This window comes from Ictidomys tridecemlineatus, chromosome 16 (assembly GCF_052094955.1).
Source record: "Ictidomys tridecemlineatus isolate mIctTri1 chromosome 16, mIctTri1.hap1, whole genome shotgun sequence".
NCBI classification, from domain to species: domain Eukaryota; kingdom Metazoa; phylum Chordata; class Mammalia; order Rodentia; family Sciuridae; genus Ictidomys; species Ictidomys tridecemlineatus.
In genome coordinates this window covers 3,760,269-3,773,582 of record NC_135492.1, presented here as the reverse complement: position 1 = coordinate 3,773,582, position 13,314 = coordinate 3,760,269, and the positions used below count along the sequence as shown (strand labels likewise).

Genomic DNA, 13,314 nt, shown 5'->3' with positions numbered 1-13,314 from the left:
TCTCCAATGACACACCAGGCATTAGTCACAAGTAGTACCAGCTGTCCTTACTCCTCTGCCTAAGTAGGGAGTCTATTGGATATGAAGACACCTGGTCTCTGGGGCTGGCATGGCTGGTTTGGAGTGAAGTGGGCACAAAGCCTCTTCTTCAGAGCTCACAATGAATCCCTGAAGAACAACCAGGAGACTGGTCCAGCAACAGAGGGTGGGGCTGAGAGTGGCTTCCTGCCCTCCTTAGAATGTACTCTGGAGCTGAAATTGTGTGACATGGTGCCATCCAAACTTGGACTTCTTTTGGTGGTACTGGAATGGAACTTACCAGATTCTCCCAATATTTTTTCCATGATGTAGTGTTATCTTAAAGTTTCATACACACACACACACACACACATACACACACACACACACACACACACACACACACACACACACACATATATATACTCAAAGCAGGATTATTCAAAAAAATTTATATATAATTGGTTATTTCCTCTTTTCTATTTTCGTGAAATAGGCATGTGACTTTTCTAGAGAAAGGTAACAGTGATTTTCACATATTTTCCCTCAGTGTAATTGTCATATTCTATTAGTTACTTTTCCTTGCATGAGGAAAAGTAGTACATGATGATGCTGAGGATATTATACACTGAATTTGGGATTGTCCCAAAGTTCTCTTATGTACAAAACTACTCTGCACTTCTCAATGAGCCATGGACATGGTTGTCAAATGGACATGATTGTTATTACAGTGCTTAGTCAATTGTAAGCATTACTCTCCTTCTATATTGTGTTATTCCTGGGACTTCCTAACACTTTAATAAAACTACGTAGATTGTGTTTAAAGTTAGTTCTAAACATAAATTTCCAAAAATCTCTTTTTTTTCTCTTCAGGCACCTGCTACCTATGAAACTGTGATACAGATGAAGTATCTGGACATGGTGGTGAATGAAACTCTCAGGTTGTACCCAATTGCTGGCAGACTTGAGAGGATCTGTAAGAAAGATGTTGAAATCAATGGAGTGCCCATTAGGAAGGGGACAGTGGTGATGATATCAAGCTATGTTCTTCATCGAGACCCACAGCACTGGCCAGAGCCTGAGGAGTTCCGCCTTGAAAGGTACAGGACCTCTGGGAAAGGGAACCACCCTGGGCTAGGGTTGTCCAAGCATGTCCTTGTATTTCTTATCATAGATGACATATAGGTAGCTATGTAATTATTTTCATATATGTCTTTGTACTTTAAGCAGTTTTCCTGTTATAAATATAACACTTTCTTGCGAAATGATATGAATTTGTGACAAGGAACAAAACAAATACTATGTCTATTCACTATCCTAAATTCTTTTTTTAAAATTTTAAATTGATTTTTTAAAAAATAAATGACAACAAAATGCATTACAATTCTTAGTACACACACATAAAAACAATTTCTCATATCTCTGTTTGTATATAAAGTATGTTGACATCAATTAATGTCTTCATACCTGTACTTTGGATAATAATGTTCATCACATTCCATCATCCTTGCTAATCCCCTGCCCCTCCATTTCCTTTCCACCCCTCTGCTCTATCTAGAGTTTATCTATTCTTCCCATGCTTCCCCTCCCTACCCCACTACAAGTCAGCCTCCTTATATCAGAGAAAACATTCATCATTTGTTTTTTTTGGGGGGAACTGGCTAACTTAACTTAGCATTATCTTCTCCAACACCATCCATTTACCTGCAAATGCCATGATTTTATTCTCTTTTAATGTTGAGTAAAATTTCATTGTGTATATATGCCACATTTTTAATCCATTCATCTACTGAAGGGCATCTAGGTTGGCTCCACAGTTTAGCTATTGTGAATTGTGCTGCTATAAACACTGATGTGGCTATATCTCTGTAGCGTGCTGTTTTTAAGTCTTTTAGGTATAAACCAAGAAGAGGGATAGCTTGGTCAAATGGTGGTTCCATTCCCAGATTTCCAAGGAATTTCCATACTGCTTTCCATATTGGCTGCACCAATTTACAGTCCCACCAGCAATGTATGAGTGTACTTTTCCCCCCACATCCTTGCCAACACTTATTGTTGTCATCATAATAGCTGCCATTCTGACTGGAGTGAGATGATATCTTAGAATAGTTTTTATCTGCATTTCTCTAATTGCTAGAGATCATGAGCATTTTTTCATATATTTGTTGATTGATTGTATGTCATCTTTTCAGAAGTGTCTGTTAAGGTTATTGGCCCATTTATTGATTGAGTTATTTGTTTTTTTGGTGCTTTGCTTTTTAGTTCTTTATATACTCTAGAGATTGATGTTCTATCTAATGTGGCAGGGGTAAAAATTTGCTCCCAAGGTGTAGTCTCTTTATTCACCTCACAAAATGTTTCTTTTTCTGAGAAGAAAATTTTTAGTTTGTTAAATTCTTTAAATAACCATGAATTAATAATATGATCATGTTCTCATAAACATATTTCTATGTATAGATAGATATTTTTGCTAAACTAGATTGTATCATATTTTATTTTTGCTTGCACCTGATAATATATACATTCAACCTCTGCATGTATGATTTTTTTTGCGTGGTACCAGGAATTGAATTCATGAGTGGTCGAGCACTAAGCCACATCAGTAGCCCTATTTTGTATTTTATTATAGACAGGGTTTCACTGAGTTGTTTAGGGCCTCACTAAATTGCTGAAGCTGGCTTTTAACTTGGGATCCTGCTGTCTCCCAAGTTGCTGGGATTACAGGCATGTGCTGTGCTCAGCCTTATGTATGGTTTTTCCATCTATAATTTCAACTAACTTATAAACTTTTTTCTTGTCAGTTTCTCCTAAACAGTCTAAAACAATAAGTATTTATATAGTATTTAAATATTATTACTTATTATAAGCAATCCAGAGATGATTTAAAATATATTTCAGGATGTGCATAGGCTATACATGTATTTCCCCATTATTTTTATAAGAGCCTTCAACACCCAGGATTTTGTTTATTCTGATGCTAAAATGAATTCTCCTCAGATATGGCACATTATTCTGTGTGTATGAGTGTGTGTGTGTGTGTGTGTGTGTGTGTTTGTGTTTTCAAATTTTAAAGCATGTGCCATAACTGACATAACCACTATCTCATTTTATTTTATGTATTCACTCTTATACTCCTTAAATTTTATGTGTGTTTTGTTTTCTTTACTGTCTCAATTTACCATGATTTCCTTTGAAACAGCATTAATCTCATCTCAAAAAGACGGAAAGATCCTATAGGCTAAGGGGGAGAAAGGTGGAAAAACTTCTATAGGCTAAGTAATAGAAAGGTAGAAAAATTCCATAGCTTAACAATTCTCATAGCAAAGCCACAGCTGGATTTCAATGACCAGCCCAGAAATCATCTTTTACAACATTGCTTGAGAGTGTCTAAGGAACAAACTGAAATAAGTAACTGTTTAGGTTTTAATATTTTGCTTACTTCTCATCTATTGTGGGACAAGGTTCAGTAAGAATAACAAGGACAGCATCAATCATTACGTGTACATGCCCTTTGGAAATGGACCCCGAAACTGCATCACCATGAGGTTTGCTCTCATGAACATAAAACTTGCTCTTGTCAAAGTAATGCAGAACTTCTCCTTCCAAACTTGTAAGGAAACACAGGTCAGTAGCTTTTCATATATACAATGTTTTATTTGAAGATGTTTTTCCAAACAGAGGGGGCCAAGTGACAGAAAACTATATGCTCATTCATCATTTAATTTTTAGATCTATAGTCCAGTGAGTCTCTTTTGTACCATCTTTGAGATTTAGAGTTCTACACCATGGGGGCTCTAAATCTATGGCTTTATGAAGACCAAAGTGTAAAAAACATATGGAATCAATGCAGACTAGTGTTCCATGTGTATGTGTGGACTGTGAACTTGAGCACAGTGTAAATTCAGCTCCAAGTCTCCTGGAGAGACCCTGTACACAGTCATGAGGTGTGGTTACCACAGGGTTCTGATGTTTGAGTGAAGCTCTCCTCACCAGAACTTACAGAACTTCCCTGTCTCAGGCCTTGTACAAGATAAATGTTTATGAAATAATTTTTCAGATAAATGAATAATTTTACTATCCAATTATGACACACCTTAGAGAATGAGTAGGACGAATTCAAAGAACATGATACTAAAAGTAGTTTTTTTTGTTTGTGGAGCATTACTGGGCTTAATGTATCTTCTTGACTTTGTTGCTTTGGTTCCTGGTGTTTCATTCATTTCTTCTCCATGTGCTTGTCTATACATTACAGATTTCCCTGAAATTAGCCGATCAAGGAATACTTCAATCTGAAAAGCCAATTATTCTGAATTCTGTGTGCAGAGATTGGATAATAAGTGGAGCCTGAACTTCCCTAATGATTTGTGCATTGTTGTCCTCAGATCCTGGGACCCAGAACATCAGAGAACAAAAATGTATTTTGTGAAGAAAACTCAAAATGAAGATAGACTCTATATTCCTCAATTGATGAATGATAAGAGATGCTGGACCTTTGCTGACCTTGCTCAGGGTCTGTGCAAAGTATTATGTATTTTCTAATGAAAAGGAGGTGCCCACTTCAGTGCCACACATGAAGACTCACCCTTTCTGGGTCTAATGGGCTCTCTCCTCTCACTGCCAGTTATTACTGGCAGCTCCTCCTGAGCTCTAATTAGAGAATCAACAATTATCACCAAATTTTTCAATAATTTTTAATGAAAATGAAGGTGGTTGTGGTGGCTTTTGTAGTGACATTGATATAAGATGTGTTCTTTTAAATATGTTATGATAAGTTTTATAATGAGAAAGTCAATAAACATATCCTTATAGAAGTTTATCTGAAGCCTCTATGCCCATTTAAGGGGATATATAGTACTCAATCAGTGAAAGTCAAAATTCAATCTTTTGATCATCACAATAAGTGAATACATGAAGCTTTTTATGAAATTCAAATTAAATAGTAAGATAGAGTTAATCCACTGTGAGTTTCCCCATTGCTGGAAAAGAATATTCATAGTGGCCTTCTGTCATTTTTGAAGCACAAAATTTGTAACACTTTACTGAGGTAGTTATTACTATCTCTCTAGCTTAGATTTCTTACTTCCATCCTATCTCCCTTGTTGATTCTGGAAAGCAAGAAACATATTTGTAGTCCATCTTCAACTCCTAATTTGATCACAAGCACAATTAGCATTGAATTAGAAAGTGGTTGATAGTCAATTGTTTTTATAGCAGTGCTCCTGAGATTCAACTGGTATCAGGAGCTACACAGGATTTTTTCATCTTCTGTCCTGTACCTTCTCTTCCTTCTCTCTACATCCCCTTCCCTTCTTGAATAATTCACTCCTAATGCCATTAGGTGTGGTCCAGCATTGTGAGGGCACACTTTGCGGTGGAGAAGGAAATAATGGTGGCTTCAAGTCAAATATGAGATACAATTGGGAAGGTGTTCTCAGAAGGGACAGCCTGCCTGAGTATGAGAGCCCAAGCAACCTGAGATGGGCTCCAAGCAGAGGGATGCCCTATCATAAACACTTATTTGCGCCGGAACTCAATGTAGCGGGAACCCAAGGTAGCAGGAAGCCAAGGTAGCGGGAACTGCTTTATTGTTGAACAGTAGAGGTATATATACCTAACTGATTACACACAGCTTGACTCAATTAGCAACATCTAGATACAGCAATCCACCAATAAGTAATCCCCACCATCTTAATGGCTTGGTGGCGTTGCCTCACAAACCACTCCTTCTGGCAAACTGCCAGGCGCCATCTTGACTTGATTGCAGCCCCCAACACTCATTGACTAAATAGGGTAAAGAACACCCAGGTAAGCTAAGGAGGGCTTGTGGGGTTAGAATAGGATAAATGGAATTTAGCTGTATAAAGAGAGATTGTTTAATAAGTAAATACATGAAGAACAATGAAATCCAATTTTCATAGGAAATGTTGGTGAAATGACTCTCTGGTTCAGGAAAGAAAATTGGCATGAGACCTGTAAAGTAGGATTGAAATGAAGTGTATCCCTGTGAATTCATGCTTTTCCAGATAGAAAAATAGAGAAACGTGTGTGTGTGTGTGTGTGTGTGTGTGTGTGTGTGTGTGTATGAGTATAGAGAGAGAGAGAGAGAGAGAGAGAGAGAGAGAGAGAGAGAGTTTGAATGTAGAAAACTAAATTCATACTTGTCTGCAAAAATGGGACTGGGTAACAGTGACATTTTAATAGCAAAGACCAGTGGATCAGTCTTGGTGATCAGATCCTAGAACAAAAAAAACCATATTTCACTATAGGAAGCAGGGCTGGTTAGACAAAAGGCTGATTCAAGGTTAAAAATCAGGAAAAGCCCAAGGTGAGCCTTTACCACCCTTCTGTGCAAAATGCAAGAAAACATTCAAAAAAGGGTAGAAGAAATACCAGGTCCACCCAGCTGACTGGCAGACCTACAACAGAACTCAGGCCTACCCCACCTCCATCTTGAGCCCCTATAAACATCAACATAACCCACCCAATGCAGTAGTCTCCACCTTGGGAGAACAATTAGGGCTTGGAGGGAGCTGCATCTCAGAATAGGCAGCCCAAAGCCACTGTTAAGACCACGTTTTAGCCCCATCTCTGAAAGTAGTTGCATCCATCTTGACACAACCCCACAGCTATCTTGAGTTATCTCCAATATTGCCACCACCACATTTAGTTGCAGTAGCATTATCATGACTCATTCGCTGGGGGCCAAAAGTCCAAAACCAAGGTGAGGTACAAGTAATCTTCAGGGAAACTATAAGATTATAGGGTCGAAACTGTAATAACTCAGATTTGCACTGCAAGAAAGAAAGACACATAGTCAACATGAAAAAACAAGGGAGAAAATTGCCCCAAACACACCAAAATACTACAATAATAGAATCCATGGACAGTGTAGTTAATGAAATGTCAGAGAAGGAATTAAGAATACACATAATTAAAATGACCTACAAAGTAAAGGATGATCTAATTGAGAAAATACAGGCAACCATTGATCACACCAACAAAGAGATAAGGGGGCTAATACAGGTAGCAAAAGAGTACTTCAAGAAAGAGGGATTCTGAAAATAAAATCAGAAATCAAGAAAACAGTCAACAAACAAACAGAAACCTAAGAGAAAGCATAAACATCAGATTAGATCACTTGGAAGACAGAATGTCAGATAATGAAGAGAAAATATACAATCTTGAAAGTAAAGTTGAGCACACAGTGAAGTGGTAGAAATCCATAAACAGAACACCCAATAATTATTGGATAACATCAAAAGATAAAATCTAAGATTTATTGGGATAGAGGAAGGCACAAAGATTCAAATCAAAGGAATGCACAATCTTTTCAATAATATCAAAAAAATTCCCAAGTATAAAGAATAAATCAGAAAATCAAATACAAGAGGTCTAGAGGAAACCAAATGTACAAAATTACAACAAATCTACACCAAGATGCATTATAATGAAAAGCTCAAGCACACAGAATAAGGAAAAAAACTTAAAAGCCACAACGAAAGGAATGATATCACATATAAGAAAAACAAATTACGATCTTTGCAGATTTTTCAATCTATACCCTGAAAGCTAGAAGATCCTGGAAAAATATATGCCAAGGTATGAAAGAAATGGATGCCAACCAAGAATCATATTCAGCAAAATTAAGCTTTAGATTTGATGATGAAATAAAAATCTTCCATGAGAAACATAAGTTAAAAGAATTTAAAGCTAGAAAGAGTGCACTACAGAACATCCTTGGCAAAATAGTCCATGAGAAGGAAATGAAAAACAGCAATGAAAATCAGCAAAAGGAGTTATTACACTAAAGGAAAAATAAGCCAAAAGAGAAACCAAGTCAATTTAAATACCAAAAATATACAAAAATGACTGGGAATACAAATCATGTCTGAATAGTAACCTTCAATATTAATGTCCTGAACTCATCAATCAAAAGACATAAAGTGGCAGGTTGAATTTTAAAAAAAGACCCAACAATATGCTGCATTCAAGAGGCTCATCTCATAGGAAAAAGCATCCACAGACCAAAGGTGAAAGGTTGGGAAAAAACACACTCACATGGACTGTGGAAACTAGTAGGTGTTTCTACCCTCATATCAAATAGACTTCAAGCCAAAGTTAATCAAAAGGGATAAAAAAGAAAATTTCATACTACTTAAGGAAACCATACATCAACAAGACATAAAAATAATAAATATGTATGCCCCAAGCAGTAGAGCATCTATGCTCATCAATCAAACTCTTCTCAAATTCAAGAGTCAAATAGACCACCATATAGTAATTTGTATGACTTTAACATGCCTCATTGCCACTGGATTGACCTTCCAAACAAAAGCTAAACAAAGAAATTATAGAACTCAAAAATACAATCAATAACTTAGACTTAACAGACATATGGAGAATATTTCATCCACCAATGAGTGAATACACTTTCTTCTCAGCAGAACACAGATCCTTCTCTGAAATATTATGCCACAAAGCAACTCTTAGCAAATATAAAGTAGTAGAGCTACTACCCTGCATTCTATCTGATTATAATGAAATAAAATTAGAAATCAATGATAAGATAAAAAATATAAGATATTCCAAAACCTAGAGCGTGAATATTATGCTATTGAGTGAACAATGGGTTGTGAAAGACATCAAAGAGGAGATTAAAAATTATTAGAGGTTGTGGCTCAGTGGCAGAGTGCTTGCCTAGCATGTGTGAGTCTCTGGGCTTGATCCTTCGAAAAGCTTATGAAAATAAGTAAAATAAAGACATGATGTCCATGTCACCAAAGACTCCCCAGAGAGGATCATGCAGAGCCACAGAAATCTCACCCAATTCAACTCAGCCAACTTTTCTTGATGCCAGGAATAAAACGTTCTGCTGGATATCACAATAGTGGATAATACCCAGACTGGGCCCTTGAGACACTCAATGTCTGGTTCAGGGAAACACTGGTGGAAACAAGCAATGTGATATAAGAGTAGAGAAGACAACAATGGAAGTGTGTGCAGAGCACAGAAGTTGCTTAAGAGGAATAAGTGCTTTTGCTGGTGGTAATGTTAGTGGTTTGTTCATTTCTTAGATTGAAAGAATTTTTTTTAACTGGGAATTGAACCCAGAGGTGATTCTCCACTGAGGTGCAGCCATTATTCATTTATTTTTATTTATTTGTTTATTTATTTTGGTACTGGGGATTGAATCCAGGGGTGCTTAATCAATGAGCCATATCCCCAACACTTCACTATTTTTTCTAATTAGTTATACATGTCAGTAGAATGCATTTTGAGACATTATACAAAAATGGAGTATAACTTCTTATTCTTCTGGTTGTACATGATGCAGACATACACTAGTCATGTAACCATATATGCACATAGGGTAATGACCAGTTCTTTCTACTATCATTCATATATATATATATATATATATATATATATATATATATATATATATATATATATGAATGATAGTAGAAAAAAAAATATATATATATATGATGCTTAGGGGTTCACTGCATTTCTGAAGCTGGTTTTGAACTCATGATCTTCCTGCCTCAGCCTATAGAGTCCTGAGGAGAACAGACAAGGAATAAGTTGTCCTTCTCTTTGAGATTAGTAAGGAAAGACTCTACCCAAATAGGTGCTATAAGAGCTGGCTTTTGGAGGCTCAGCAGGAGTCTTTTATGAGGCACAAAAATATTCTAGGAAGAGGAACCTGTGTGGGCAAAGATATATGGATGGAGCTTGTGTTTACAAAGGTCTCATGATTTGTACATACAGCAGCTATGGGACTGGGGCTGTGCTCAGAGGTAGAACGCTCATCTACCATGTGTGAGACACTGGGTTTGATCCTTAGCATCACAGGAACATAAAATAATGATATTGTGTCCACTTATAACAACAACAACAACAATAGCAAAAAGAAAAGCAGCTAGGTTCCAGGAACATATAAGGAGATTAATCCCAGTGGCTTCACTTGGATTTCTCATAATATCACATAACCATTGGCATTATTGATTATACAGTCAATTATTAATTTTACACAAAATAAGAATTGAAAAAATTATGGAGTCCCATTCCAGGTACAAAATACAGGTCTGGCCACTCACCCACCCCTCTAAATCCAAAAATTAATTGTAAAAATCAAGAAAAGAACTTTAGTCAGTGCAGCCACACCAGAAAGACAAGGAGATTCATGTTTTTAGTCATGTCTTCTTGGTGCTGGCATGACCTGAAGGTTTAAATAGAAGCAGAATTTGGACAGTGGGAAAGAGGTAAGCATTGTTAAGCAGTCTTGTCAAAACTGAGGTCTGAAGAATCACTATCTCACTTCTAGCACTGTTAGGTGGCTCCTGAGAAGTCCTTATCACTTGAAAGGAATAAATTTTATATATTATTCAGGATGTTTATCTACCAGACCTGGAATTTTAAAAGGGTCAGTGTAGGTCCCATGAGATGATTGCTCCTGATGAGGTAATAAACTCCTGTGTTTATTTGTGTATAAGGCTCTGCCTTTCCTGGAAGGTAATAAAAAATGACTGAACTTCTGGGAACCACCCTGGGGTTCGGAAACAAGATACTGTAAAAGCTGACACTTGAGGGGTTGAAGTTGTGGCTCAGTGGTAGATCATTTGACTGTCATGTGTGAGGCACTGGATTTGACCCTCAGCACTGCAGAGAAATAAATAAATTAAACAAAGGTGTTTTGTTCATCTACAACTAAAAATAATATTTTTTAAAAAGCTGAGAGTTGAATGTCCCTTCAATCTGGACTCAATCTTCAAGGGGTATAAGATAGATTAGATAAATTTGTAATCTATTGCTAGTTTTTATATGAGCACTCCTTAAATTATTAACATGTCTATGTGAAGAGCTGAGCAGTCACAAATATTAAGTTAATTAAGGATACTGAATGAAGGAAGAATGCCAAGTTTTATCCTGCTTTTAGTTATTCATTGTACAGCTGCAGGCCCCAGAATCAATGTCTTTACCCAAGGCAGTATCTTTAAGTCCCTGTTTTCAAACAAAGGTAAAAGTAGGAGAGTGCATGATTCTTTGCCAACTGCAAAGAGGACACTTGACCCCTCCAATTCCAGGAGATGCAAAAGTGGCCTTTCCACTGGATTCATCCCTGGCCCCACCTCCTTTACCCAGCACAAAAACTGGCCTCAGTGAATCGTAGCTTGTCACAGAAGGGACCCTCTGCAGGCATAGTTCTTCAAAGGCAGCCCATATAATTGTAAGAAAAATACAGATTTCAAAACTGATGAAGAAAAGTGGTGAAGAACCTGACCATGAATTCTTTCATAGAGACCTGGGTCCTCCTGGCTATCAGCCTTATACTTTCTATCTGTGAGTCACTGTCCAGCATTTTGTCCTCCAGAAGCCTGGAGTTGGAGGCCTAATCAGGTTACTGTTTACCTGAACTATTGGGAAGATCAAAATAGATGATGGAATTGAAATTGCCATGAACACTTAAGAAATTTCTATTGATCTTAGGCAGACTGATTGAGCTTCTCCCTGTCCTGAAATCTATTTTACTATGGGTTTGGGGATTCATGGAGAGGTGTATTCCCAGGGATTATCTTATTGGCTCTGAGTTTACACGTAGAGTGATGAATCAGAATTCAAAAGATACAGATCATGCATAAGTTCTTTTCACATGCAGTGGAAACCTCACCCTTTCAAGCTTTGGGAATTCTGGGGAAAACCAGGTTCTTTGGTTTTTGTCTCTTCATCTTCTGGGTTTTCTGCTAAAAATATTCTGGAGGACTGTACCTGTTAATATGGTGATTCCTGTGCCCTCCTGGCTGTAGAACCATTTGTACAATGCACCATAGCCCCTCAGATTCCCAGGGAGGCTGACTGAACAATTCTCTCTTTTCTGTGAACCTCTCCTAGCACATTCTTCCCTCCAAAATCTCAATTCTCCCACCCTCAAATTCACAGAAATGTCTAAATGATGAGCATCTAGAGCAAAAATACCTGACAGAAATTTTAAGAAGTTTTATTCTTTTCTTTTTTATTATCTTTCCTCTCTCTGGGAGATTAGCATCAGTAAAGAGACTTATTTACCCTCAATATAAAATCTTCTAGCAACCTGACAAACAACCCAGACTCAATTGGGCTTTTTAAAGAATTTTCCTCTACACTCCAGGTTGAAAGAATAAATCTATATCATCTAGAAGTGATGTAATTTAGTTTTATTTTACTGTTATAGTTAAAGCTTTGTTCAATGGTTTTATAAACTAACTTTCATACCAGTCACATATAATTGAACCCAGCCTTTATTGAAGTGCACTAGTGGCCACTGACCAGAACTTAAAGCTATTCCCCCCATCAGCCCTGAACAATTTAAAGAGTGCTCCTTATAAGCCTGAAAACAACAAAAGGGATGTTTGGGGGTCTAGGCAATGCACGCAAGCCAGGTTACAGAAGCAGGAGAGTGCAGTCAAGTGACAGGAAGCCTAAGCAATAACAGTGAGTCCAGTCACCCCATTTACATAAACAGAGCCCAGTTACCCTAGTTACAGAAACAATGCCCCACCAGGTAGTTCCATGTTCTTAAAGTTTTTGATAGCAAAAGGAAAAGACATATTGACCCAGTAATGACCCTTCTACTTAGCATGGTTGTTTTACAGAATTGAGTCACAAACCAAAATGGAGTCACATTTGCTTTTACTATCACATTCCCACTGGCTTTAGTAGGTTTGATGTAAAACTTGCACATCATTAGGCCTCAGTTTCTTTTTCATCCTTCTGTGTCTAAGGGACCATGCTAGGCTTGCAGAACCACAAATCGAACCTCACCTACACTCTTGTGTAATAGGCAGAGCCCTATAGTAGTCCCAATCAGGAGAAGGACTATGGGTCCAACTATGGCTGAGATGATGGTAGTCAGCCAAAGAGACCATGAAAAATGGTTTTGGAACTAATTGCCTGAAGCTTCTTATGTTTTGTGTTTCTTTCTCACTAGCACCAAACTTTTTTTTTTATTTTCCCAGAATGGTTAGCATAAAACAACACATTTTTCCTAGGGCCATATAAAATCCTACTTGTTTTAGAAAGAGATGATCTAGACCTCATCTGTTTGAAATACTATTTCTGTCAGAGAGTCTAGTAAAAATTTTAGTTTGGAGACTGACATTTTTAGTTCTCCTAAATCTATATCTATTCTATGGTTGAGGGACTTAAAATTTTTAGAGCCTGTGATAAGAGCTGCAGTTCCCAAAGCAGTATACTGAACCAGCTATTCCCATACCAGCCAGGAGGAGAACTAAAATGGGGGCAGCCTGTCTATGTTGA

General features: G+C 37.3%; 1 pseudogene across 1 annotated transcript in view; it reads left to right on the top strand.

Moving 5' to 3' along the window:
* LOC144371452 (cytochrome P450 3A9-like) overlaps positions 1 to 4,834 on the top strand; it is a 28,113-nt pseudogene extending 23,279 nt beyond the window's left edge. The window contains exons 11-13 of the transcript XR_013431449.1: positions 892 to 1,118; positions 3,480 to 3,642; positions 4,271 to 4,834. The product of XR_013431449.1 is annotated as a cytochrome P450 3A9-like (transcript). The remainder of the gene's footprint in view (positions 1 to 891; positions 1,119 to 3,479; positions 3,643 to 4,270) is intronic.
* The last annotated feature ends 8,480 nt before the right edge of the window (positions 4,835 to 13,314 follow it).